Raw genomic sequence first — 24,339 nt, 5'->3', positions numbered from 1 at the left:
TGCTGCCTGACTATATTGACCTCCTGTGGTCCGGAAAATTCTCGGTCAAGTCCGAGTCAAATTCTGCTTAATAATCACTAAGGACTAATCATCCATCTGCAGTGTTGATCAGCATTTTTCACATTTACTATGCTTAAAATAAGATGACACTAAATAGTCAATCAACCACTATGAAAACTGAAAAATGAGACACATTACCCGGTTCTATGTAGGGATGTGTAAAGTTAACTGATTAACATCCCTCCCCTTCAGCCATATCCTCTTTTAATCTGTTCACTGATTAAACACTATATTTAATGGGTTAACCAATTAAACAGGACTTTACGTCCCTCGTTCTATGTAGATACACATTATCAAATGCTCTGCCTACTTTCCAGAAATTTGTATGTGCTAGCAAACTCTGAATCCCAATGGTTCATAACTCCACCATCTCTTATTAAACATCCAAAGATTATTTGATTTAGTACTCTACACGTATCCCGGTCTCGCATCTCAGAAATGTCTCTATCAATATATTTTTCTTTCAAGGTAGGTATGTAGCTTCTATATTTTGTCTTAAGAGGCTGAATAATCGTAATAATAAATTTTGATTTCATAACTATTTTTCTTTTTAGCTCTTTAAGAACAGTTTTCATTCTCCAATTAAAATTGGAACTTAATGTTTTTAGTCACTTAAAGTAGAAGTTAGATTTTTCCCTTGGTCAGTCAGTCACACATTAAAGGTAAATCACAAAGATCCCCAAATGTGTCATTACAGGAATGTGGGGAGAGAAAAGATGCTTACCGGCCTTATTTATCTCAGAGAATATTTCCTCCCCTCTTCTTCAATACAGTAACTCCTACCAGCCCCTGTGTTGGTTTTCACTCTCCTTCCTCTCCCCCATCTCTCTTTTGTAAGTGTATTGTGGCTGTTGTTTTTTTAGCATTGTTCATATAAGAATTGTGCTACAGAAGGTTATTGCAGCATGACCCGAACACCTGTTAACAATCTGATAGTTGTCAGAGAGGCCACGGAGTTCTGAACAGTTGGGGCTTTTTGTGGTGGTTGTTTTGTTTCAGAACTAATCTGATATGAAGCTGGCTGCTATGTTTCAAAACTGATTTAATCATTTTGAACTTTCTGTCCATGCAATTTAGCACAACCCTCTTCAAGGATTATCTAGGCTGAAAAATATTTCTGAAACTAAATTCTAGTTGTCAATCGACAAAATTTGACTCATGCAAATTAATAGACACGTTGTTACTGTTTTTCAACTATAGAACCGTGACTTAGAGAATTCAGTTGAGCCCAGATAATTATTTTCTACTCTTGACTAACTTAAGGATGAGGCAAATGAGCATCCTGTTGTGCGAATGAATTGTTCGGATAGTCCTTAAAAGATGGCTTCTGCAATATATTATCCAATGGCCCATTCCACTCTTGTTCATTACAGGCGTCAGTGACTGCACCATCCAGCGCCCGCCTTCCCTCCTTCTCTCCCCTCCCCCCGGACTGGTAGCTCCTAACAGGGCAGGGGAGGGCAGCTATCTGGCTTTCCCAGCAGTCAGCGTGCCTGCCCTGTGGTGGCTCCTTGATGGCCACCTGGTGTCTCCTGGTGGGGATCAGGCCAGGTTGTGGTTCCTGGGCCCCTGGCATCTACTTGGGGTGGGCAGAGCCAGGTCGGGGTTTCCGGACCCCCTGACTTCTCCTGGGGAAGGAGGGAGGGCTGTACTGTTTAGCCCTAGGTTGGTCCCAGGGGGTCCACAGCAGCGGGGCCAGTGGTGGCATGGCTTCCCCTCCCCCATCTGGCACTGCAGCCAAATACTGAGGGAGGGATTTGGAGATTGAGTCACTTATGGGGTCTAATGGCCCACAAGATGGTGAGCTCCTACATTTGCTGGCCACTGTCTTGATCAGGGGTGCAATAAAATGACAGCAGTTCAAAGGGTTAGCTCCTGGTGGGCTGCTACCACTATTAGGCTGTGTCTAGACTACATGCCTCTGTCGTCAGAGGCATGTAGATTAGACACATAGGCAAAGGTAAATGAAGCCGCGATTTAAATGATCGCGGCTTCATTTACATTTACATGGCTGCCGCGCTGAGCCGACAAACAGCTGATTAGCTGTTTGTCGGCTCAGCGCGGCAGCCATGTAAATGTAAATGAAGCCGCGATCATTTAAATCGCGGCTTCATTTACCTTTGCCAAAACAACAAATCTACATGGCTCCGTCGATGGAGCCATGTAGTTTAGACGTACCCTTTTTTACCTGCGCTTCACAGGTATGTGGGTCTCAGCTCCCATTGGCCAGGAGCAGTGGTCTGAGACCAATGGGAGCTATGATCCTCAGTACCTGTGGAGGCGCAGGTAAATATGGTGGTGTGGGGGCAGGGGCTAGCACTGGCAGATGGGATCCTGCTTGTGTTTGCCCACCTGGTCTTGCTGGTACAGTTGTCCTCAGAGGTCCCTCTGCAGTATAGCTCTCGTCCAGTCAGCCCTCTCCCTTTCCATGTTGTGGAAAACAATAAAAGTCTAGGCAAATCCCATTTTCCTGGCACAGCGAAACCCTGACTATGCTTTGTTATGCTGAGAGGAAGCTGCATACCAAATGTGGTACTTATTTCTTACACTTGAGGTGTTAATGAACAAATGAAGTCATGGATGGATGGACAGACAGATGAACATTTATAAAATATTATAGACAGATAATAATGCAGTGGTTTTTTTTTAATGGAAGCTGAATCAACTTAATGATGTTTTAAACGTTTTTACTGAATTGTTCTGATTTCTTGCTGCTGAACTCATTGAAATCAGAGCAGTTTTACCAGGTGTCCTGTATTTGCCACAGGGAAATAAGATCACCCTATTTCTAAGCCATCACTAACCTGACAAAATATAAGGTCATGAAATAATCGTCATGAAATAATATAAATGAATAATTAAAATGACCATTGTCAAAATGTTTTATCCATATCTCTGTGTGTGCACATGTGTTAATGTGTGCAAATGTTAGGAAGAAAAATAACTCATAAAATCCACTGATTTTGCTGTGGCTGCCCTTGAACGTGTGTAAATTACACTCCTAATAAGGTTTTTATTTAAAATTCTCCATAGAAGACAGTCCTGCTACACTAAAATGTAATGCACTTAATTTCTTTAATGGTGGATGAGGTGGGATAGATGTGTTTGTTTTTAGTGCTGCATGCAGACAACCAACCACTCCTCCCTCCCCCCCCCCCGCCAAAAAAAAACCCCAAGTATTTTCCCCAAGTACCTCATAGCAACTTGGATTTTGCAATATATTTGAGTCTGGAATGGTATGATGAGAACTGGGAATAGGAGTATACCCTCAATAGAAAGTGGGAGATGACAAAGTAATAAATTGATAATAAATATGCAAGCAAAGTATAGGTAAACAGCTCCATAGTGGAAGAACCATACCAAATCTACTAAGGAGCCCCCTTTTTTGTGTAAATAAATATCCCTTTAATTTTATTTTGAATTTGAGGCATGAAATTGATCCCCATGCTGTGTCTTCCTTCCACACCCCCAAAATCCCATCTCCGCACTTACATTTTTCTAAAGCTTCAGAGAGATAGCCGAGTTAGTCTGTAACAAGAAAAACTTAAGCAACAAATAGTCTAGTAGCACCATAAAGACTAACAAAACATGTTGATGTAATCGTGAGCTTTCGTGGGCAAAACCCATATCCAGTCATCTGAAGAAGTGGGTTTTGCCCATGAAAGCTCATGATACCATCTACATGTTTTGTTAGTCTTTAAAGTGCTACTAGACTATTTGTTGTTTAAGTTTTTTTTTCTTTTTATAGTTATAGATTATCCAACTCTGGGAAATTGGATTTCACCATGCAGAAATTCCTTTAAGGGTAAAGTAGATAGAAGTTAATCTTTTGATCTTTGAAGGTTAGCTGCGAAAAGGAGGGCACATAGGTAAATGCCAGGATTCAGCTCAACATTTTGGTGCAGTAACTGACATGGGATTTCTTAGATATGAAATATCCCTGTGAAATCTGGACAGTGGAATGTGTGAAGCTAAATTTAAAACCACTTGTAATACCTACTCAAAACTCTGAATGGGAAGAGCAAACCTGCAAATAGTTAATCAAAGTGTAGTGTTGCAAGACCTTTATTTTGGTTCTGGTTGGAAAATATTTTGCATAAGAATTGCACTCCTCTTCCCCCCCCCCCCCCCCGCCCGACTGCTCTCCTCCATGTGTTTTCATAGCTGAATCTACTCATTTTTACTTCTGAATCAATTTTTTTTATTCCTTTTAGCACTGAAGAGCTAATAGAGGTCTAGGAGAGTTAACTGTGTTCTTGTGTGGCTCGGGGATGGTAATCGGAATTGTAAATGAAGTTCCAGCTGCTGAATCTTTACTGCTGGTGGTAAGTCAGCCAGAAAGAGCACAGCTTGACTTTGAGATTCCAGGTGGAATGTTCAGTAATAGTAGTTAGACAAGCCATTCTTTTACTGACAAACTGAGCAGATTAATTCTGGAAATTGTAGAGACTGAATTATCATCCCATTTTCAGAATAGAACCACTTTTGAAAAATTAGGCTCATTATTGTCCTATATTCTTAAGTTTCACTGACCATGAAGCACATTTCAAAACATGAAAGAGAACTCTCAATCTTGATAGTGCTGCTGGATTAAGTTTTTAATGATCTAGCCAATTTCACATATATCTGCAAACACAAAATTGGTTTGCTGTCTGCTACAGTTAGTGTGAGTAATTGCAAAAAAGTGGGGGAACAATTGAAAAAGCAGTTATGTATAAGTATAGTGAAAAATATTAAGTGGTATCATTCCATTAGTAGGTAGTGATAAAATTGCCAATGATGCCGGAAAGGCAGATCTATTCAATAAATAGTCATTCTCTGTATATTGCATGAAGCTGAGTGATGCATTCATATTCTATAATGGTGGAACACTTATTTTTCCAACAGTAACTAAGGAAGTTGTCTTTGAGCGATGCTATTTATTAAAACTTGTAGGTCTGGATAATTTGCATTCAAGCTCTGTTAATTGTTTGCCAAAGATTTCTCTTGGTTGTTCTGAATGATTGATTATTTATTTATTTGTTTATTGAAAACTGGGGAAGCTTCTGCAATGAGCACGACCAGTCATGCATTTGTAGTACATCCACTGTATGGTCATACATCTAGGAACATTTCCCAATGGTCACCATACTGTGGCACAGAATAGAATTATGTACAAAGTGACAACGCCCAGACTAGGTACACTTTAAGTGTAAATATAAATAACTGTTTCTGAAACAACAATAAATCAAAATAAGGCCATTTGACTCTGATCTCTGTTTCATTAAACTGTTGAACTTGTTTGTAATAAGACTCAAAATGCAGTAATATCTAGTGTACAGTGTTAAACGAGGCTAGTTTCCACGTTTGAGACTACTGCTTTGTTCTTATATTTACAATGGGATTTTTCAGAACCAGTCTGTGCTGGCTGCACTCTGCACCTAGTGATTTTTGAACTTTCCACTCTTAAACCAATGGATATCATCATCTCTCCTAACACTATCTGTGTGTGTTTGTTAGGCGAGCACAATGAATCTTTTTACTGCTGCCAGAACATTTTTGATAATTTAAAGAGAACGAAAATGGGGCAGGTAATATAAAGACCTCACTATCAGGATAAAATATTTTAATGAGGGAGGTAAAAATGCAGTTAGAGGTAACCGTGTAATCGCTAAAAATCATAGCGGTTACATGGTTACACACTCTGCGGGCTCTGCAGTATAAAGATTAAATAAGCTTTTTACTGCAGAGCCCGCAGCGAAGCCTCCACTCTGGGAGCAGGGCCAGTTCCTGGGGAGGAGGCTTCGCTGGGGAGCTCTGCAGCTGGCTATCCGGGAGTGGGGCCAGCTCCTGGGGAGCCAGCATATAACCAGCGCAGTGTGGGGGAGGCCAGCCATAGACAGGGGCTGCTCCAGTGGTCCCCATGGGGCTGGAGCAGCCCCCTGCTAAGAGTGGGTGGGGTGGTGCTCCAGCCCCTACTGGTGAACCTGAACCAATAAGCCTCAGCCTTAATGAGTGAGGCTCACCGGTTAGCTGGTTAACCTTTTACATCCCTAATTATAACCCTGTTTATTCTTCTCCTCTCTGGCACGCTGTAGCAGATTACTTCTTTGGTTACCTACCTTTCTCTTTCTGCTTTTGAAAACATGCCAAAATACATTGGTTTTAGTTGAGTGTTATTGGCATGGAATTGCTATTTAAAATGTGCTATACCACTTGCTGCAGGAAACTTGAAAGGTTACGTCTCTGCTCATGATAAATCTTGTGATCTCAGAATTTTAATAAGTGCTGAGCCATGGTGGTTAATGCAGCTTTTATTAAGTGCCTAAGATTTGCTTTCGTGATGCTCTCTACTCTTCTCAAAACATGGGCATGCACTCCTGAAGAACCTGTGCTTAAGTTACAGGAAGAGGATTCATATCCCATTCTCCCTACCTTTCCTTCTATTTTCCTCTTATTTTATTCCTCTTTTCCATTTTTCTTTTGGAACTAACTCAATTCTATTTTACTTTTTTAAATTTTAAACTTTGACTGGTTTAAATAGGGCTGCTTCCACTTCTGAATAGCTGTTTGGAAGCTGTCCAGTTGCTTGGTGCTGACTCTGTGTAGTGGAAGTAACAGAGCAAAAAAGAATACTGTGCTCACTTTATATTATTTTTTATTATAAACATTTGCATTGTAAAAAGAAAAGTTAATTGAAAATCACTATTCCTTGTATGTCATACAAGGAAACAAAACAATGTAAACCTTTGAAGCCGATGCATCCACTTAGTCCTACTTCTTGTTCAGCCAATTAAGACAAAAAGTTTGTTTACATTTGCAGGAGAGAATGCTGGATGCTTCTTATTTACAATGTCACCTGAAAATGAGAACAGCGTTTTCATGGGTGTGGCCAAGTTTCCCGTGGTTCCATGAAGTTGGTTAATAGCCCCCAGTCCTAGCTCTCAGTGTTCAGTGCTGTTATTTAGTTCTAACTTACCTCTGTATGTCCTCTAAAAGCACAGTAAGCAGTGGAAGTGTTGGTAATGCTGCTAGACCATACTGACCACCTATGGTCTGGAAAATTCTCTGGTTCGGCACTGGACCAGTCCTAAGGTGCCGTACTAGAGAGGTTCGGCATACAGGCAGTCCCCGGGTTACGTACAAGATAGGGACTGTAGGTTTGTTCTTAAGTTGAATCTGTATGTAAGTCGGAACTGGCGTCCAGATTCAGCCGCTGCTGAAAGTGACCGCCAGTTTTGACTTACATACAGATTCAACTTAAGAACCCCAAGCGTCCCCAAGTCAGCTGCTGCTGAAACTGATCAGCGGCTGATTCCAGGAAGCCTGGGGCAGAGCAACTCTGCCTCGGGCTTCCTGTAGTCAGCGCTGGTCAGTTTCAGCAGCGGCTGACTTGGGGACGCCTGGGGCAGAGCAGCTGGGGTGCTGCTGGGTTGCTCCAGTAGCACCGCTCCTCGCTCCTTGGCGCTACTGGACCAACCCAGCAGCACCCCAGCTGCTCTGCCCCAGGCGTCCTGATTCAGCCACTGCTGAAACTGACCAGCAGCGGCTGAATCAGGACCTGGGGCAGAGCAGCTGGGGTGCTGCCGGGTTGGTCCAGTAGTGCCCAGAGCGGCGCTGCAGGACCAATCGGCAGTGCCCCAGCTGCTCTGCCCCAGGGTCCACAACAAAAGCCTGGTCTGCTGGGGGGGGGGGCACACTATCTGCGCCCCCGCCCCGCAGCAGACCAGGGACACGGGGAGCAGAGCCGCAGCGGCAGCGGGGTGCCGCGCCTCTGAGGCTTTGCTCTGGCAAAGTCTCAGAGGCACGGGACCCCTGGTCTGCTGAGTCCCGTCTCCTGAGGACCGGGACTGAAGCTGCAGCAGCGGCGGGTTGCCGCGCTTCTGAGGCTTTGCTCTGGCTTTTAAAGTGTGTGTGTGTGTGTGTGTGTGTGTGTGTGTGTGTGTGTGTGCGCGCGCGCCCTCCCATCAGAGTGTCCTGAGAAACTAAGCTTATAGCTATGAATTAAATGAGAGCCTCTATCTTCCATTTATCAAAACGTTTGCAGTAATAGGAGTAGCCATGTTGGTCCCAGGGGATTAGAGAGGCAAGTCGTGTGAGGCAATAGCTTTTATTGGACCCACTTCTGGTAGTGAAAGAGACAAACTTTTTTTAGTTTAGAATCTTCTTCAGATTTGTGTAAGGTTGAAAACTTGTCTCTTTCTTCACCAGCAGATGGTCCAGTAAAACCAGGTGTTACCGTTAATCAATGTGTTCTGTTAAGATCTTTATTGGTGTTGAAGTGATGGATATGGCGTTAGTACATCATAATGAAAACTCAGAACGAAACTTCAGTTACTGAAATGTAAATGATGGGTAGTTCTCCAGGTTATGGGCATTCTTCCAACCAGCTGTTGCTACAGGCTGCCTCATTCAATTTAGGTTTTGGGATTGACAACTGATTCATTATCTGCTGTATTAATTGAGTGATTAAATTGATAATTTCAGTATTGCTTCTACCCTGTGTTATTTACTTTAATTTTGACCTTGAGCATTTACCTTAATTTTGATAATTGCATTGATGAGCCCTTAGTTCAGTATTTTATAGTAGCTTAGTCATAGAACAAAAAAAGCAGTTTCCAAAGGGGAAGTCTATGCTCCAATGCTACATCGGGAGAGTGTCTCCCATGGGAGTAGTTCCACTGTGAACTGTGCAAAATTGTGTTGCTTAAGGATGTTTGTTTCCCACTTCTGAGCAACACAAATTGGATCAACTTACTGTTGTATCAACCTGTCCTTGCCCTAGAGCATGGGTTCCCAAACTGGGGGGGGGGGGGGGGGTGCGAGGTGACCCAGCCTCCCCTCCCCCATCAAGTTTTGCTGCCCCAGTCAGTTTTTTTTTCCTCAACAAGTTTTGCTGCTATTTGGGGGGGGGGGGGGGGGGAGGACATGAGGGTTTCTCAAAAATAAAAAAGGGGGCATGATGCCAAAAAGTTTGGAAACCACTGCCCTAAAGGATGAAGCTGCACCTGTAATGTCTTTGGGTGTCATCTTCGTTAGGTGTCTGTAGTCAGTAGTTCTACTTTGTCTGCGTCTTTGTTAACTGTGTATCTCTTCCTTTACACAACATACCTATTGCTAGAGAACTACAGGAGTGTGGTGGGGTTCAAGTACATGTTTGTCAACTATAGGCATGCAAGGCCTAATCATTGATATGACTGATTTCTCAAACCTACTAGAGAGTAAGTGCCTTGAGTTCATGAACTATTTAAAGGGGGTGATGCTGATTCTTATGCACTACAGCAATGAATATTTCCCTCTCCTTTGATTATTTTTGAAGCTTCCTTGTTATAGTTTTCAGACGTTGTACTTATAATTTGGTGCTTCTGTGTTTTTTTTAAAATTGGAATAAATGGAGTATGATCTACTTAAACACACTGCCTAGTTTACTTAAAACAGAGGAATCACTAGAGTGGCCTTTATGAAAAATGTCCATCGGCTGAAAAGACCCCTCTCTTTGGAAGGGTCTGGCTTTATGGTATCCTGAAATCAGATGTTATCAATCAAACATTGTTACAAGAAACCTGCTCGCAATCTTATTCCTTAACAAAGCAGTGCTTTAAGTATCTGTTGTTTACTGTTCTTCTGAGTATCATGGCATCCCTATCGACAGCCATTCTTTCTTATCTTTATCAGAATCCAACATGACAACTGGCCATGCAAACTTGTCTTTTCTGTGGGGAAAGAAACTTCTCTTTCCAGAGTTGTGGTCACACTTCTAGAAGGGCGCACATTGTTACCTCAGATATCTAATAATGTATCTAAGCCAAAATGACTGGCATAGATCCTCTATCCTGGAGTTCAGGAAAGCTTTTAAATAAAGACATTATTCCCAGCTCACTCCGATTACAGCTGTTGGCAGCGTAAGCCCTTTTGACAAAGGAATGGAGCTTAAGTGGGATCTCAATGATTTCATTCCTCAGAGGAGCTTCTGACAGCCAATGCCTGATGTTTTTAACATGCTTTGTTTTGCTCTTTGAAATTTAGCATTCAGTTTAATTTTACTACCTATCTCTGGTATGCTCCATGCCAAAAATTAACCCAAAAGCTTCCAGATTTCTTAATGTCAGTTTAACGAACACACGATATATGTTCATTAAAACTGGAGAATGTGTGTAGGTGTGTTGGTATGTTTTAGCTCTTCACTCAGAGAATAGTTAGCTTTCTTAGTTTTTTAGTATTTGGTAATTTAGGATGGGATTTCCCTTATTTTTAATGGGATACATACAGGAAAATAAATTTATGCTCTTGAAAAGCACTGCTTTTAAGATTTAATTTTTATGATACCAAATAGTAGTATAAAGAACCACCTGTGACTCTACTCTGCTGGCTCAGAAAAGTAGAATAAGCAGAATAGAAAGACGTTCATGATGGAGAAGTTTCTGGGTGAATAAGAAGTAGAATTAGGAATTTCTGAAAGTATTTGTCTACTGTTAATACTTCCTCTCCTCAAAAAGAGTCTGTTTCTGCTCCCAATGAGTCTTTAGGCACTCTTGCTTTCATTGAACTCTGGCAGGAAATCTGGCCCAAAGAGTGAACTTTTGATGCCAACATCCTGTAACACTGAGTCAGATACTGTCACACTTTTGGCATTGGTCTGAAAATCATCAAATGGTGTAGATTTCTGGTTCTGCAGAGATGAAAGCACTGCTTAAGATTGACCATATTTTCAAAAGAAAAATGTGCCTGCAAATCTCACTTTAAAAAAAAAAAAAAAAACACTCAGAGAGCTTCTTACTTAAAAGCTTGCTATTCTGGCTGTTTAAGTAATTAATATTGCTGTTCAATAGGAGTGAAGACTCAAAGTATGGCAGGCTATAACCTCATTCTTTAGTGAGAGTGATCACTTTTTTTTTCTACACAGACCAAGGGTGAGGCAGTGTGCTGTACTTCTAGATGATAAAATACAGGCTGGACCTCATGGACCTGGCACTCTCGGGACCTGGCACTCTCGGGAAAAGAGGGAGAGCTGGGAAAAGCCCTCTGGGTAATTTATGGAATAAACATGGAGTTAACTGCACTGTACACGGTTATCTGCTGGGTAGTCCCAGCCATCTAATAATAAAGTCGTGGTCTGATATAACCCATGTTGGTATCTCCTGTCCTTCTTTTGGCATAGCCACATAATGACTGTTCACAGGGACATTAGATACTCTGACATGTCCCTAGTTACTTAAAAGTCACTAGTAGTTTAACTAACTGTCAAATTTTTGACAAGGATTTAGACCCTGAACTTGCCTCAATGCTGCATATGTGGACAGTATCTTCACATGCATTTTTCGTTTATCTTAATTGGTATGCTCAAGATACGAGCCTTACAAATTTAATTGCTCTGAAACACACATTTTACCCATTACGTTTTCCAAACAAAAACTGAAACATCAAAGTTGTTATCTGGTGATAGTAATTTCAAGTTGACATCTGTTTAATTTTTTTTAAACTAGGTTTTGAGTCTGGTTTTTAGTTACGTTTGAATTTACCATATTTCATTTGGTAATGGAGCTGGGAATTAGCAAGCCTATGATTAATCATGCTTTCTAAACAACTACGTAAATCCCTGCACAGCATTTCGCTACTTTACTATTAATACATTATTCAGAGTACAGATAAAGTAAAATAGTACAATAAGTTTTCTTACCTACCTGTTCTTCAAAAAAAGCTATGGTCTGTTCTTACCTGGTCTTTAGTGTCACTCAGTTAGTAGACCCTGTGTTCTTTATTTGGAGAAAAGAAGAGAGATGCTTTGGAAATAATTCTGCATCGTTCAAAGGCTGTTATGAATTATGGAGCTATGTAAGTGTGCATTGCTCTTCTTTAGTCTTGGTGGGTTACTGCTATATTTTGGAATAAATGAATGTAAAATATTGTCACTTATAATGGTCAACACAGAGCTATGCAGTTCTTATGAAAGAAAAAGTGCTAAACGATACTATGAGCTGTGCATTTTTTCCTATACTGAAAATTATTTTCCTTCTCAGTTGCCCAAACGTGTAATTTACTTTGTAGCAGTTTGAAGATCTAAATTCAGTCTTGACTTTAAAAAAGTGCTATTGTATTTTAGGGTCCATGTAGGATTTTGTTGGGGTCCGTGTAGTCCAATATCCTGCCTAACAGTGACCAGTACCAGCTACTTCAGAGAATGTACTGTGTATACCTTTTAATGTTCCTAATGTTTAAAGAAATATTTTAAGGGGATTTTTTTTATTAAAAGCAAACTCACCACCAAGTATGTCCTTTAATGTGAGTAATTGAACTAGGTGATTATCATTGTTATTGTTATAAGGGCAATCTCTGTGCAAACATTGTGTTTTGACACTCACAATGCATTAGTATCGCAAATTAGATCTGGGATTAATCAAATAGTCTCTCAGAACATTTAAGGTGCATGGATACACAAGTAGTTTACAAATGCACTTGAGAATTAGAAAAATGTATTTTGTATCGGATTAAATTGGACCAGGTAATTGTTTAAGAAGGCCCAAAAGAGTAAAACTAAGAGTAATAAATGGTGAATTTGGGCAATAAAACAACATCCTGTGAGATGGACTGTTAGACACTGGAAGAGTCTTTGAATAGAGTGGCACAGCTTGCTTTGTTTCAGAGACTCTTTAAATCTTTGGTGAATAAAGGACTCGAGAGTGCACTCTTGACAACCCTTCTGCACAGGTAGCAGGGTAAACTAGAAGAAATGACACAAAATATTTCAAGGCATCGTCAAGGCATCCTAGAAAGGAAGGGAATCATCTTCAACAGGACAGCATTGCAAAATAAATAAATAGACATACAGGACATGTTTTATTTTATACTTTGATTATGCAAAGGTTAATTCTCATGCCTAATCTTCTATACTTAAATAATGCCATGTACAGATACTTCAATAGAGGTTTTGTCTGCAAGTCTGTTCTATTTAGAGCTAGTTTAATCTAAATTTTGTTTTTTAACAGTGTGAAATAATCTGACCTAACACCCCCCCCCCCCCCCCCCCCGCCCGTAGGCCTGTCAACTATGCTATTCTTCGAAAGGGAGGTGGAATAATTGGAGATAGATTAATTACAGAGACAGAAGGGGATTTTCTGATGCTGTAGAGTCTATGCAGTTGTGGTACAGCTGCAGCACTGTATACATGTGTCTTTATCACAGACATATCCTAAGTGTTATTAGGTATCTTTAATAAAGGGGTTACTGTTCAGCAGTATATTACTTGGAAATTTTATTCAGACTGTCTTAGATAAGTACACTGTTATGTGGATTGAAAATTAACTAAAGGTCCACAACTTCCTCCAAATCAACACATTGCCTGGTATCTACTGTGATAACCCAGGATTTTTTATTAAGATGAGTCAAAATGAACATCTTCATTAATGAAGAATATGTGAGAAACACAAGAGTGAAATTCACAAACATTACTAAATTGGAGGAATTTTTAACACTTGTCAGGACAGAAATAAGAGAGAGGAACCCAGAGAGATTAGACACATAGCATCATAAAATGACCCAATGAGATTTATCTTGGGGAAATGGCAAGTTTTTTAAATTCGGAGAGGGAAAAAAACACTAACTGTAAACACATGGGCATAATATTCCTGGGAGAGAAATAAGACTACAAGATGTACGGTTGACAATGGCCAGCAAATTAGACATGGGTTTACTATGTCATATGGCTGCCACAAAAGCCAATGAGATTTTTGATCTGCATGTACAACAGCATTGCATAATACATCTGGGTAGTACCATCCATTCTCCATGTGTCTGTAGTGTGACTGCTTCTCTAATACTGCTTTTTTGATGTATATAGCTGCATAACATGTTACATTCAGTACTTGATGCTCTATATTATGCGGCATTATTGATGTTTTGTTGTAGGATCAGTGAAACCTATGAACTGCAAATTACTTCCTCTGTGCAGTCGTCTACATAGAGTTCTAGTACATTCTAAGAAAAGTGGGGGGGGAGGGGATTTCAAAGAACAACAATTAAAAGCAGTCAAGCACATAACCTACTCTTTGCTTGAGACTGTGTTAACTTACATCAATACAAATAGTCAAATTACATCAATACAAATTGTTAAAAACAAAAATTTTAAACTAAAAGTCCCTCCAAAATTAAACATACCAAAAATTCCAAAATGTAATAATTATTAAGTTTTGATTGCCTAATCTAGCAGATTTATTTCAAACATTACATAAAATTATCTCTACCCTATAAGTAACTGCTGTAACTTTGGCTGATAATGCACTTTTTCTTTTATGTTGAACAAAAGGATTTGTACTCCTGCTTCAACTGAAGAACCTAATGTGATTTTTCACTTTGGAGCTGTTAAAGACGCCTCTGCAATAAGCAGAGATTGACGGTTGGTTATAAACATTCCTTGAGCAAATCTTCTGAGCATGACATCTCGTATCTTAAAATAACTCTTAGGGTTGAGAAGAAAGAAATTAATAGCAAGGTGAATTTTTTTTTCTGCAAATGTTTAAAGGGATCCAGTAACTGTTGCTACTCTTAGAAGCATTCTCAGCACTCAAATGGTTAAGGCCCTCAAGCTCTCCTGCACATGTTAAAATTAAGCAATTACATGTAAATATTTGCAGAATTGATCCCTAAATGAGTATATAAGTTTGAAGTCATAAATACTTATTTCTTCTTCCTCAAACAGTGGCGTAGAAATAAATTTATGGCTAGAAAATTTTGAGATTGTTCTAAAAGAAATTTTGTCCTACAATACTGTATGTATGGAAGGGGAGCACTACTACAAGTACTACTTTAATTGGCATGAGCAAGTGTGTTAGAAAATATCCTAACTCTGTTTTTATGTGAAAAATTTAAATACATGGTCTGATTAATGGTATATGAGCCTGTGATTAATAAGGAGTGTATGTTGGCAGCATTTCTGTTTTACTTGATAGATACATTTACTTGGTAAATTTCCTATTAATTAGTACAGATGCATGTCTCTGAGGAGAAAAATGTAAATTAAGATTAGCCTGATAGAACAATTTCTTGACAGTTTTGTCTTCTCTGCTGAATATTCTGTCTGCAATGAGCACTTAATGAGTTTTTCTCATGCAGAAGATAAATGTAACGTACGGTACCAATAAAATTTATTTTGTGTATACTTAAATTGTGTCCCCCCTGTTGGTAGTGACTGTACACCCATAATATTGTATAATAAATCCAACTTGACAGATGATGGTCCTTAGCTAGGGTTTTTATTTTAAAACAGGCTAACCTGAGAGATTCTTTTGCCTTTCCCATGAGCAGTTTGACCATGGAAAAGACTGGCTTTTCAGTGTTACCAAAGATGTATTTCTGGTTTGTGCCAGTTGTGGGATATTGGCCAAAGAGCTGACCATGATCCAGTCTAAATGTTTCAGTGGCTTGGGGGAAAACATAGGGGGGAGAATGGGTTTTTGTGACAGGCTCTTAGGGTTCTCGATTTTATTTTATTTTTTTTAAACAAGCTGTTTGGGATCTCCGGAACTACTGGGTTTCTTCCACTTTAGTCCTCTGCCTCTTTTTTGCTTCTATATCTCCCCATTGCTGCTGCAAAAAAGGGAAGGAAAAATCTCCATTACTCAACCAAAGCATCTTTTGTTTAAAAAAAAAAGTGAATAACTTCAGTCCAGCAGTGTGGTCTTAATGTGATTCTGGATAGCACTATTGCTGCCCAAAAGGTTATCAATATCAGCAAGGAAGCTAGTAATCTACAGCTCACAGAATTCTGCTACACCAGTGTTGCTCTAGCAGCCAGCCAGAGATGAGCGGATGAGATGCATAATGTCTGTGTGTTTGATGTAGGCTTCACAATTGACTGTCTGATGATATTCAACCATGTTCAAGATTGTCAGATATTCCAGCAAAAATGCTTTGATGTATGCAGCTTTTTTGATTGCATCATGGTGCAATCTGTTACCCATCTTCATTAAATACATTGATTACTCATTTTAGTTCCTGCTAATGCCACCTGCTGGGAAAAACGTGAGCTAGTTGAAAGTGTAAGAGATCAAGAGTTTACATTAAATGAATCAAGATCAAGAGTTTCATTTAAACAATGAAAAGACCTAGGCTATGTCTACACTGGGAAGGTTTGGCGACAAAAGTGCTGTCGATATGCAAAACCTGCCAAAGAGTGAAAATAGGCCAAACCGGTTTTTCTGCCTCCCATTGTTGACGTTTCCTGGCCACATTGCTTTGCTCTATCTGCTGACAAGGGAGCTAGCAATGTGGGGTAAGCATCCCATAGTGCAGTGCTGTGGGAAGGCAGAACTGATTCCTGCACTTCTGGGATTCCTTGTGAGCTCTCCTTGCTAAGCAATGTCAGTGCAGTACCAAGGTCTCTCCAGCCTTCCCCTTGCAGCAGCAGAACAGAAGCATTCCAATGATTTGCTGTTGTTTTTTTGTTTGCTCCCCAAATGGAGCAGCTCACTCATCAGCCGTCAGGGCAGGCATTGTGGGATACTGGCAGGAAATCCAGTTGTCTTGACAATACAAACAGCAGAGTCCACACTGGTTCATTGCCTACTATAAAGGGAGGGGGGAGAGGCTTTTTGCAGGGGTGGAGTTTTTTTTCACAAAACTAGGTGTTTTTCCTGACAAAAGTTGCGTGTTAGTGTATATTCTTTCACTGTTTTGTAACCAAAACATGCCAGTGTAGACAAGGCCTCAGGTCCTGCCTCAGAAGGGAGTGGGAGGAGAGTGTTCATTAAACCTTTTTCTCAACACAAAGGATGCACAGCCAGTAAACTGCTTGAAGAGTTTGGCTTGCTGCCCACCTAGCAAAAGTACATTTACAAATGACTTATTTTATAGTTTGTGTATTTGTTGAACATTATCTTTCTTTTCTTTTGTAAAGGGTTGGTCTTGAATTTATGTTCACATTTAAATGCTAACCTAATAGTGCCAAAGCCAGAAATAATTTCATTTTTAGAACTTTTTTTTGTCATTAGGCCTTACTAGAAAAAGCTAAGGCTATCGGATACCATAGTCTTACTCTTTCCTTCTTCTTAATGCCACTACTCTTCTAATAATGGAGTGCTTCAAATTTTTTGTCCAGTGTTTTAAAGAATATTTGATTAATCAGTTGACCAATTAGTTTTAGACTAGTCAAAATTACAGCCCAGCTTTGGTGTATTGGAAGGTGCGGTGCCAGCGTCAGGAGACTTAATGGAGGTAGAGATGTTGAATTTGACAGATAGCAGGTAAACTAATGGTTTTCAGGCCACTGAGGGGCTAGTTACAGATTCTATCCCCTCCTCCTTTAAAGGGGGAGTAAATGCTGCTGTGTGTGTACCCTGTTCCCTGTGGCAATAGGTGTCCTCTGACAGAAGCTAGAACAGTTGTAGACTGAATGTCTTTTGATGCCTTCCATTTCTAGGGGTCACAGAGCAAGCACAATAAATGGAGGCAGCAGGAAGACGACTGCAGGCAGAGGAAGTGGGATGTGCTGGAGAGGAGTGGATTTTAAGATGGGGGTGGGAGGAGAGAGAGAGATGGAAGGTAGGGGTGTGTGTGTGTGTGTGTGTGTGTGTGTGTGTGTGTGTGTGTGTGTGTGTGTGTGTGGCAGAACAGTGAAGAGTAGGTTGTTGGAGGAGGAAGCAACATGATAAAAAGGCATAGGTGGATGGTTGTGGTAATTTGGTGGATGTGATGAGATGGAAAGAGGTCGATGGAGGGAAGAGATTTATATGAAATGGAGAATTGTCCCTGCTGTTAAAATATATGCCATAGCAATGTGGAAGTCCAAACCAATTAAAAATACTTCATGTAGCTGGGATTTTCTGTAAAATGCTTCCAGTTCTAAATCCCTGTACTTACCGATGACAGCTGTGCATTTGTTCCCCCCAGTAAATAGATGTGGATAATATATTCCTATTGTCATTCTACAGTTGAGACCTTGTTTATTAAAACTAAGGAAATACAGGTGTATCACAGATGCAGGTTACATTTCCCTTAAGATGCTGGGAATTTATGGTGGTATTAAGTGAATGAGACAAGCAACTGAGATTATTTATAGGCAGCCCTAATAGGAAAGAAGTTTAGTTCTTTGCTTCAGCAGTATTGTTTGATGGTCTTAAATCTTTAATTAACTCTCTAAATTTGACTAGATCTGCAAATAGCAGATGGCAATGTACTTCCAGATTGCAGATCATCATTGGTTTCTCACATACATAATTGTGGGATAGAAGTAAAAAGAATACCCAAAGTCCACAAAACAGTATTTACAAATAATAGGGGTTACTCGGGTTACTTTACTCTGTCCCTTTTTGGTATGTGACAAAAGTACTGAGCATTTTGAATATGTGCAGATAATCTTTCATGACACATTTTGGGGAAGAGTTAGCAAATAATATATGCGTCCCAAAACTTTGAAATACATCAACAAATTCAATTCATATTTAGTCTCCTAATGGTACATAGCACATATGAATGTTGTGAATGAATGTTGTGTCTTGTGGGTGAAGTGTTTGCTTATTAGTACTGGTGTTTAATAAATGAGGTTACTTGAAGAGGCACCTTAGAACTATCACTGCATTCTGCTAATTTGGTTGATGAAAGTGTAGGAATGGATTATCCAAAGCAGAAGCCCTTGTTACAAATAAATAAAACCACTGTGCCGTGAAAACTGAGTCGTTTGCCTCTTCTTAGTGCTGTATGGGATAGGAAATTCCTGGCTTTAATTATCAGAGGAAAATAAAACCTTTACTATGTTTGCCAAAAGCGGTTACTTTTGAGAGTTTTCTTGGTAATGGTTTGCATTTGGTAGGACTTTAAATAGACCATTTTAAAAAGAGAAAAAATAGAAAGTAGGGAAGAATTGGAGTGGATTTAAAAAAAAATACAACTAACCAACTTAAAGTATGGTTCATGTGACTCAGGACAATTGAAAGACAAATTAATATCATGTCTGGCTTAGGTTTAAAAGAGTTGTAGCTCTGTTCCATGTGGCTGCAGTATCAGATTCTCTTCAAGGGCTCTGATCCTAATTCTTAAGAACTAAGTGGGCTTGGTCCTGCTGTTTCCAAAGATGGCCTCACGCCTACAGCACATTTGTCAGGTACCCTGCAGTAGGTTGAGCCATGTGTGAAGCTAACAGGGCCTGGAAGGAGAATGGCTCTCTCATGTGGAATTATTTTGGTTGTGCAATTCTTTTCCATCAGAAATAAAGTTTATTCTGCATTTACCCTTTCCAGAGTAAATTGTAGGACGCCTGTTTTCACACACAACTCTTTAAAACACAAAAACACAGGAACAGGACTTTACATATAAAAAATAAAAATCATGTTCATGTATGCCTCAGAAACAAGTCAAAACATAAGGGCTACGTCTACATTGGCAAGATTTTGCGCAAATACTTTTAATGCAAGAGTTTTTGTGTTAAAGTATTTGTGCAAGAGAGCGTCTATACTGGCATGTGCTTTTGTGTAAGAAATGTGCTTTTGCACAAAAGCATCCGTGCCACTGTAGATGCTCTTTTGCGCAAGAAAGCTTCGATGGCCATTTTAGCCATCGGGCTTTCTTGCGCAAGAAATTCATGTTGCCTGTCTACACTGGCCTCTTGCGCAAGAACAGTTGCGCAAGAAGGCTTCTTCCTGAGTGGGAGCATCATAGTTCTTGCGCAAGAAGCACTGATTTCACACATTAGTACGTCAGTGTTCTTGCACAAGAACTCCCCGCCAGCGTAGACAGGCAGCATGTTTTTGCCCAAAAGTGGGCGTTTTTGCGCAAAATCATGCCAATGTAGACACAGCCAAGATGAATAAGAAATGGACAGTAATATTCTCTGGATGGAGTCTTGCTTTATGTATTCCTCATGGACCCATCAGAGATTAGGGGTTTTCAGATTGCACTGAACTGAGATCCCCTTCTGACAACAAAAATTACTGCATGACCCCAGGGGGAAGACATCAAAGCCTAAGCCTCAGTGCTTCAGATGGGGGAACCAAAGGGCTTCTGTCTTAGGCAGGGTGCATGTAACCTAGTCCTGCTGTCAAGGATTGAAGCTCTTGAACATAAAGCTTCAGATTTGGCTTCAGGCCCCATTAACCTCTAAGCCAGCTCTGGGTGACCTCATTAAAATCCGCTTTGGGATCCTGACCCACAGTTTGAGAACCACTGATTTAGATGACACCAAATTACACAGATAGTTGGCATCAATTACCATGTTACAAATAGAGCTCCAAGTATAAAGAAAATGACCCACAATCTTGCACTTGCTTTAGCTGCTTCATACTGCTCCGGCTTTCAGAGCAGCACAGGCTCTGGTGTGTTTTTTAAAAAAAAAAAACCTAAAAATTTGTCCCCATACTTGTTGTGCCTTTTTTAATTTTATCTTCTGAGAGGCACTGCACAGAATATGATCCACTTAGATCATCTTCATCTGAATATTAGGAATATTTTTTGGAGTGGAGAGGGCTAATTAGCATGTTTGTCAACATTTTGTTTTTGACTTGAAGAACAAGAGTCAGGAAAACTAACACAAAACTAACCACAGACCGAAATGTACCAGTAATTGGACTATGTGTTCTTTATGTACTGAATAGGAGGTGATTCTATAGTGTATATAAAATACCAAAATTTGTAAGTATTTCAGGAGCACATCTGCCTCTATTTGTGGACTTACCTTTTTTAATTTTATAGGTAATTTATATTGCTGAATTAGGTGAGTGGATTCTTGACTGATTATGATCCAGAGGGATGCAGTGGAGCCAGCTGAAGTGACTCAATTATGGTGCATCGCAAGAAAAGGGGCAGCTAATCCCCAGAACTAGCGGTTATTCCATATTCACCAAACTAGCACAAAACCGCTTCTATATTACTTTACTGTGTGATTTGGATTTCTGATTGACCAGTAAAGTACCCACCCTCAGGCCACAATCCAGACACCCCAGTCAGATTAAGTTTTACCAATCTCAAAGGATCCGATACATTACCTTCCTGGTCAGTGAATATTTCAGATCTATCCCAAATATACACCTGTTGCCAATTCTTATTAACTAAACTATGATTGTTTTAAAAGAGGGGGGAAAAAAGTGAGTATGGGTTAAAAGATATGAGTTCAATTCCTGAGGTTCACTTACATAACTAAGAGTGAGATTAAAGTGCTCCCCAACTGGTTCTTTTATATTGAGAATAAAGGAAGTACACTAATCAGAAGTCAAAAAGGGTAATATACAAAAACCGGTTAGGGAACATTTAACCTATCTGGAAACATAGTTGCTGACTTGCAAGTTTCCTTTCTTTGGCCAAAAAAAAAAAAACCCTCTTCAAAAACATACTGCAACACACAACTGCTGAGCTGGAATTCATATGCAAATTTGAAGGAGCCTGAAGAGACAATTTCCCCTCATCATGATTGGAGGTGAGCCACATCAAACCTGATGTAATTAACACTGATGTTACACTCCCATCTCTGTATCTCTGCCTTTCGTTCACTTCAAGCATATGAAGAAGTGTGGCTTGTCTCCCAAATGTTTATGATCTTTTGTTAGTCTTTAAGGTGCCACTGGACCTGTTGCTGTTTTGGCTGAAACAGCCTAACATGATCTTGTAGTTGAGAGAGTTTTTATAATTTAGTTGATGGTTATAGACTAAAATCCATATCCATAGTGATTCCAGCCAATCCTTGTGGCTTAAGTTTCCCTGTATGAAACATCAAACATAACTGAGCCGAAGTCAATACTCATTTAAAAAGGGGCACCAGGATGTTCTGGGATCTCTCTTTTTCCAGGAGCATTTAAGCAAATATGAGACACAAAGGCTCAGGAACCAAGGGCCTTTATTCCAGGGGTGGGGAACTTTAAGCCCAGGGACAGGATGTAGTCTCTGTCTTGCCTGGATTTGGTCCTTGAGGCTTGGGGCTCCCCCCTCAGCTTTGGGGAGTCTGTACTGGTGCCCCAGCCCCCCTGATGATGCTTGTGGGGCTGGAGCACACAAAATCTACTAGCCTGGGCCAGCTAGGCTCTGGTGTGTGAGAGGAATATGGGGATTGTATTTCTGCTTCTCAGTGGGGAACCATGTCAATGAGGATTTTTGGGTTTTTTTTTTATTTTTATTTTTATTTATTTTTTTTGCTTCTTACTTGTATGTGGCTCCAAACTGATTTTTCTGTCAGTGGCCCCTGACCCAAAAAAGTTTCTGCACCCCTGCTTTCTATGTTTCCAGCAGCCCCTTAGCTGAGAGAACACAACAGTCTTTTGATATAACTACATGCTTAGGGACCATCAGGTAACTAACGTAGATTTGTTTATCACAAACTTTAGAGAGATATCTTGACAGTGACATTATCTTATCCAAGATTAATCTGAATGCTAATATTACCTTTTAAAGTGTGAATCAACAGTTATTGTGGTAGATGGGTAATGTTTGTTTACATGGTTAGCATCTATAAGACCATAAACACACACAACTAGTATACCTCTGATTTCTAACAATACCGATTTCCATTTCAAAGCTCTAGCCAAATAAGCACTGAATGGCTTTAAGTACCATTTACATACTTTTTCCTCACATGCCTCTTCAGGTTTATGTTGGATCATGTCCTGCAATTGTTCAACCCTTTCTGACCATGCCAGTTTGTTTTAGATTGTTTTCAATAGTCACACAACATGCAGTGTGAAGAAACTGTACACCTCTTAAGTGATGTGTATGTGTTGTACTAGTCTTCTGCACAGTAGTGAGTTTTAGCTTGGCAGAACAGAGCCTGAATGCTCATACAGCATTTCACATTCTGAGCCACACCAAGTATAGGCTTCTGCACAGGCAACAGACTTTTTGGGATAGACTTGAGGGAAAAGATGAGTAATTTTGTAGACAATCCATTATCTGTACTCTTTTTGGCAATGTCTCATTAATGATTTTTATGCCTTTAACTTTTCAATTCTCTTCTAATTAAGTTTGCATTTAGCCTGAACCCATTACCTCTAACTGATATTAGTCATGCTGTCAGGCTTTCATACACATTTTGCTATCCAGTAATAGAGATCTGAAACGTTGCATCGTGAATGTATGGGTTGAAGTGAAGGAATCAATTTTGCCACCTTCCTGTATGTCTTGCCAATCTATTTGGAAATTGTTGCCTGGAATGACTGACAGCATTAAGGGACAAATGGAGTTTCTCAGATGGAGATAGTAAAATGTTTGGTACAATTTGGTTCAGGAGGTGGGTTGGTTTATATCAGAATAAGGCTATGAATGAAGATCTGTTCTCTTTAGAGATATCTGAAGGTTGATTGAACCGGACTGGTTTTCACATTGTAGACAGAGCATTCTCTGGTCTGGCAACATCTGTGGTCAGGCCTGATTTTAGTTAGCTGGATGTCTACTTATGTTATCTGGATGTTCAACTCTGCCCACACATCTACACAAACGATTTCATCACTGGACCCAGCAACATCAGCCACTGCGTCAGGGGCTAATTTAACTGCACATCCACTAATGTGATCTATGCCATCAAATGCCAACAGTGCTCCACTGCCATGTATATTGGCCAGACTGGACAGTCTCTATGAGAAAGAATTAATGGACACAATAAGGTATCCGAAAAGGCAATACACAAAAACCTGTTGGAGAACACTTTAACCTGCTGGGGCATTCATTAATGTTTTTCCAAGTCACTGTGTTGTTTCAGGCCAATTCCACAAGCCAAATACACAGGGAAGGGTTGGAACTTAACTTCATTCCTCTCTCATAAGAATTAAACTTGTAAATGAACAGGGACATAGGCTAACTCACACACTACCTTTCACATCCTAATGACTTAGCCAAACAACCGAGGTGCCAATTGTTCTTATCAGCCTCTTGTAACCACTTGAACAATCTACTCACTGTCTCTCTCCCCCCCCCTTCCTTTTCCCTTACTTATTCTTGGATCTGGACTTCTAATACTCCAGTCATCTGAAGAAGTGGGTTGTGCCCACACAAGCTCATTGTACTATCTACATCTTCTATTAATCTTTAAGGTGCTACTAGACTTTTAGTTGTTTTTTAAGTTTTTCCTGTTACAGACTAACTCGGCTACCCCTCTGACACTTATCATGGCCAAGTTTCCCACAGTCCCACAAAGTTTGTTTACAGTCACCAGTCCTGGCTCTCAGTGTTCTCTGCTCTTATTTAGGTCTAATTTAGCTAAATGTCCTCTAAGAGCCCAGCAAGCAGTGGAAGTGTTGGTAATGCTTGTCACAGAGGTGTGTGGAGTTACCAGGCTCTGCACCCCTATCCACAGCTAGATGTGACTCTTAGTCAGCAGGTAGAACAGAAGGTTTATTA

General features: G+C 40.1%; 1 protein-coding gene across 3 annotated transcripts in view; it reads left to right on the top strand.

Moving 5' to 3' along the window:
- The window catches only part of PPP3CA (protein phosphatase 3 catalytic subunit alpha), a 333,809-nt gene that overhangs the window by 60,794 nt on the left and 248,676 nt on the right, over positions 1 to 24,339 (top strand). The window contains exon 1 of one of the 3 annotated variants that reach the window (XM_075929665.1): positions 4,362 to 4,385. The exons of the other annotated variants lie outside the window; for them this stretch is intronic. The gene's annotated coding sequence lies outside the window, so the exon portion shown is untranslated. Of the gene's footprint in view, positions 1 to 4,361; positions 4,386 to 24,339 lie in introns of those variants that run through there. 3 annotated transcript variants of the gene reach the window in all.

This window comes from Pelodiscus sinensis, chromosome 5 (assembly GCF_049634645.1).
Source record: "Pelodiscus sinensis isolate JC-2024 chromosome 5, ASM4963464v1, whole genome shotgun sequence".
In the NCBI taxonomy this organism is placed as follows: Eukaryota; Metazoa; Chordata; order Testudines; family Trionychidae; genus Pelodiscus; species Pelodiscus sinensis.
Note: the sequence above shows the minus strand (reverse complement) of the source record. Positions and strands in the feature narration are given on the sequence as shown.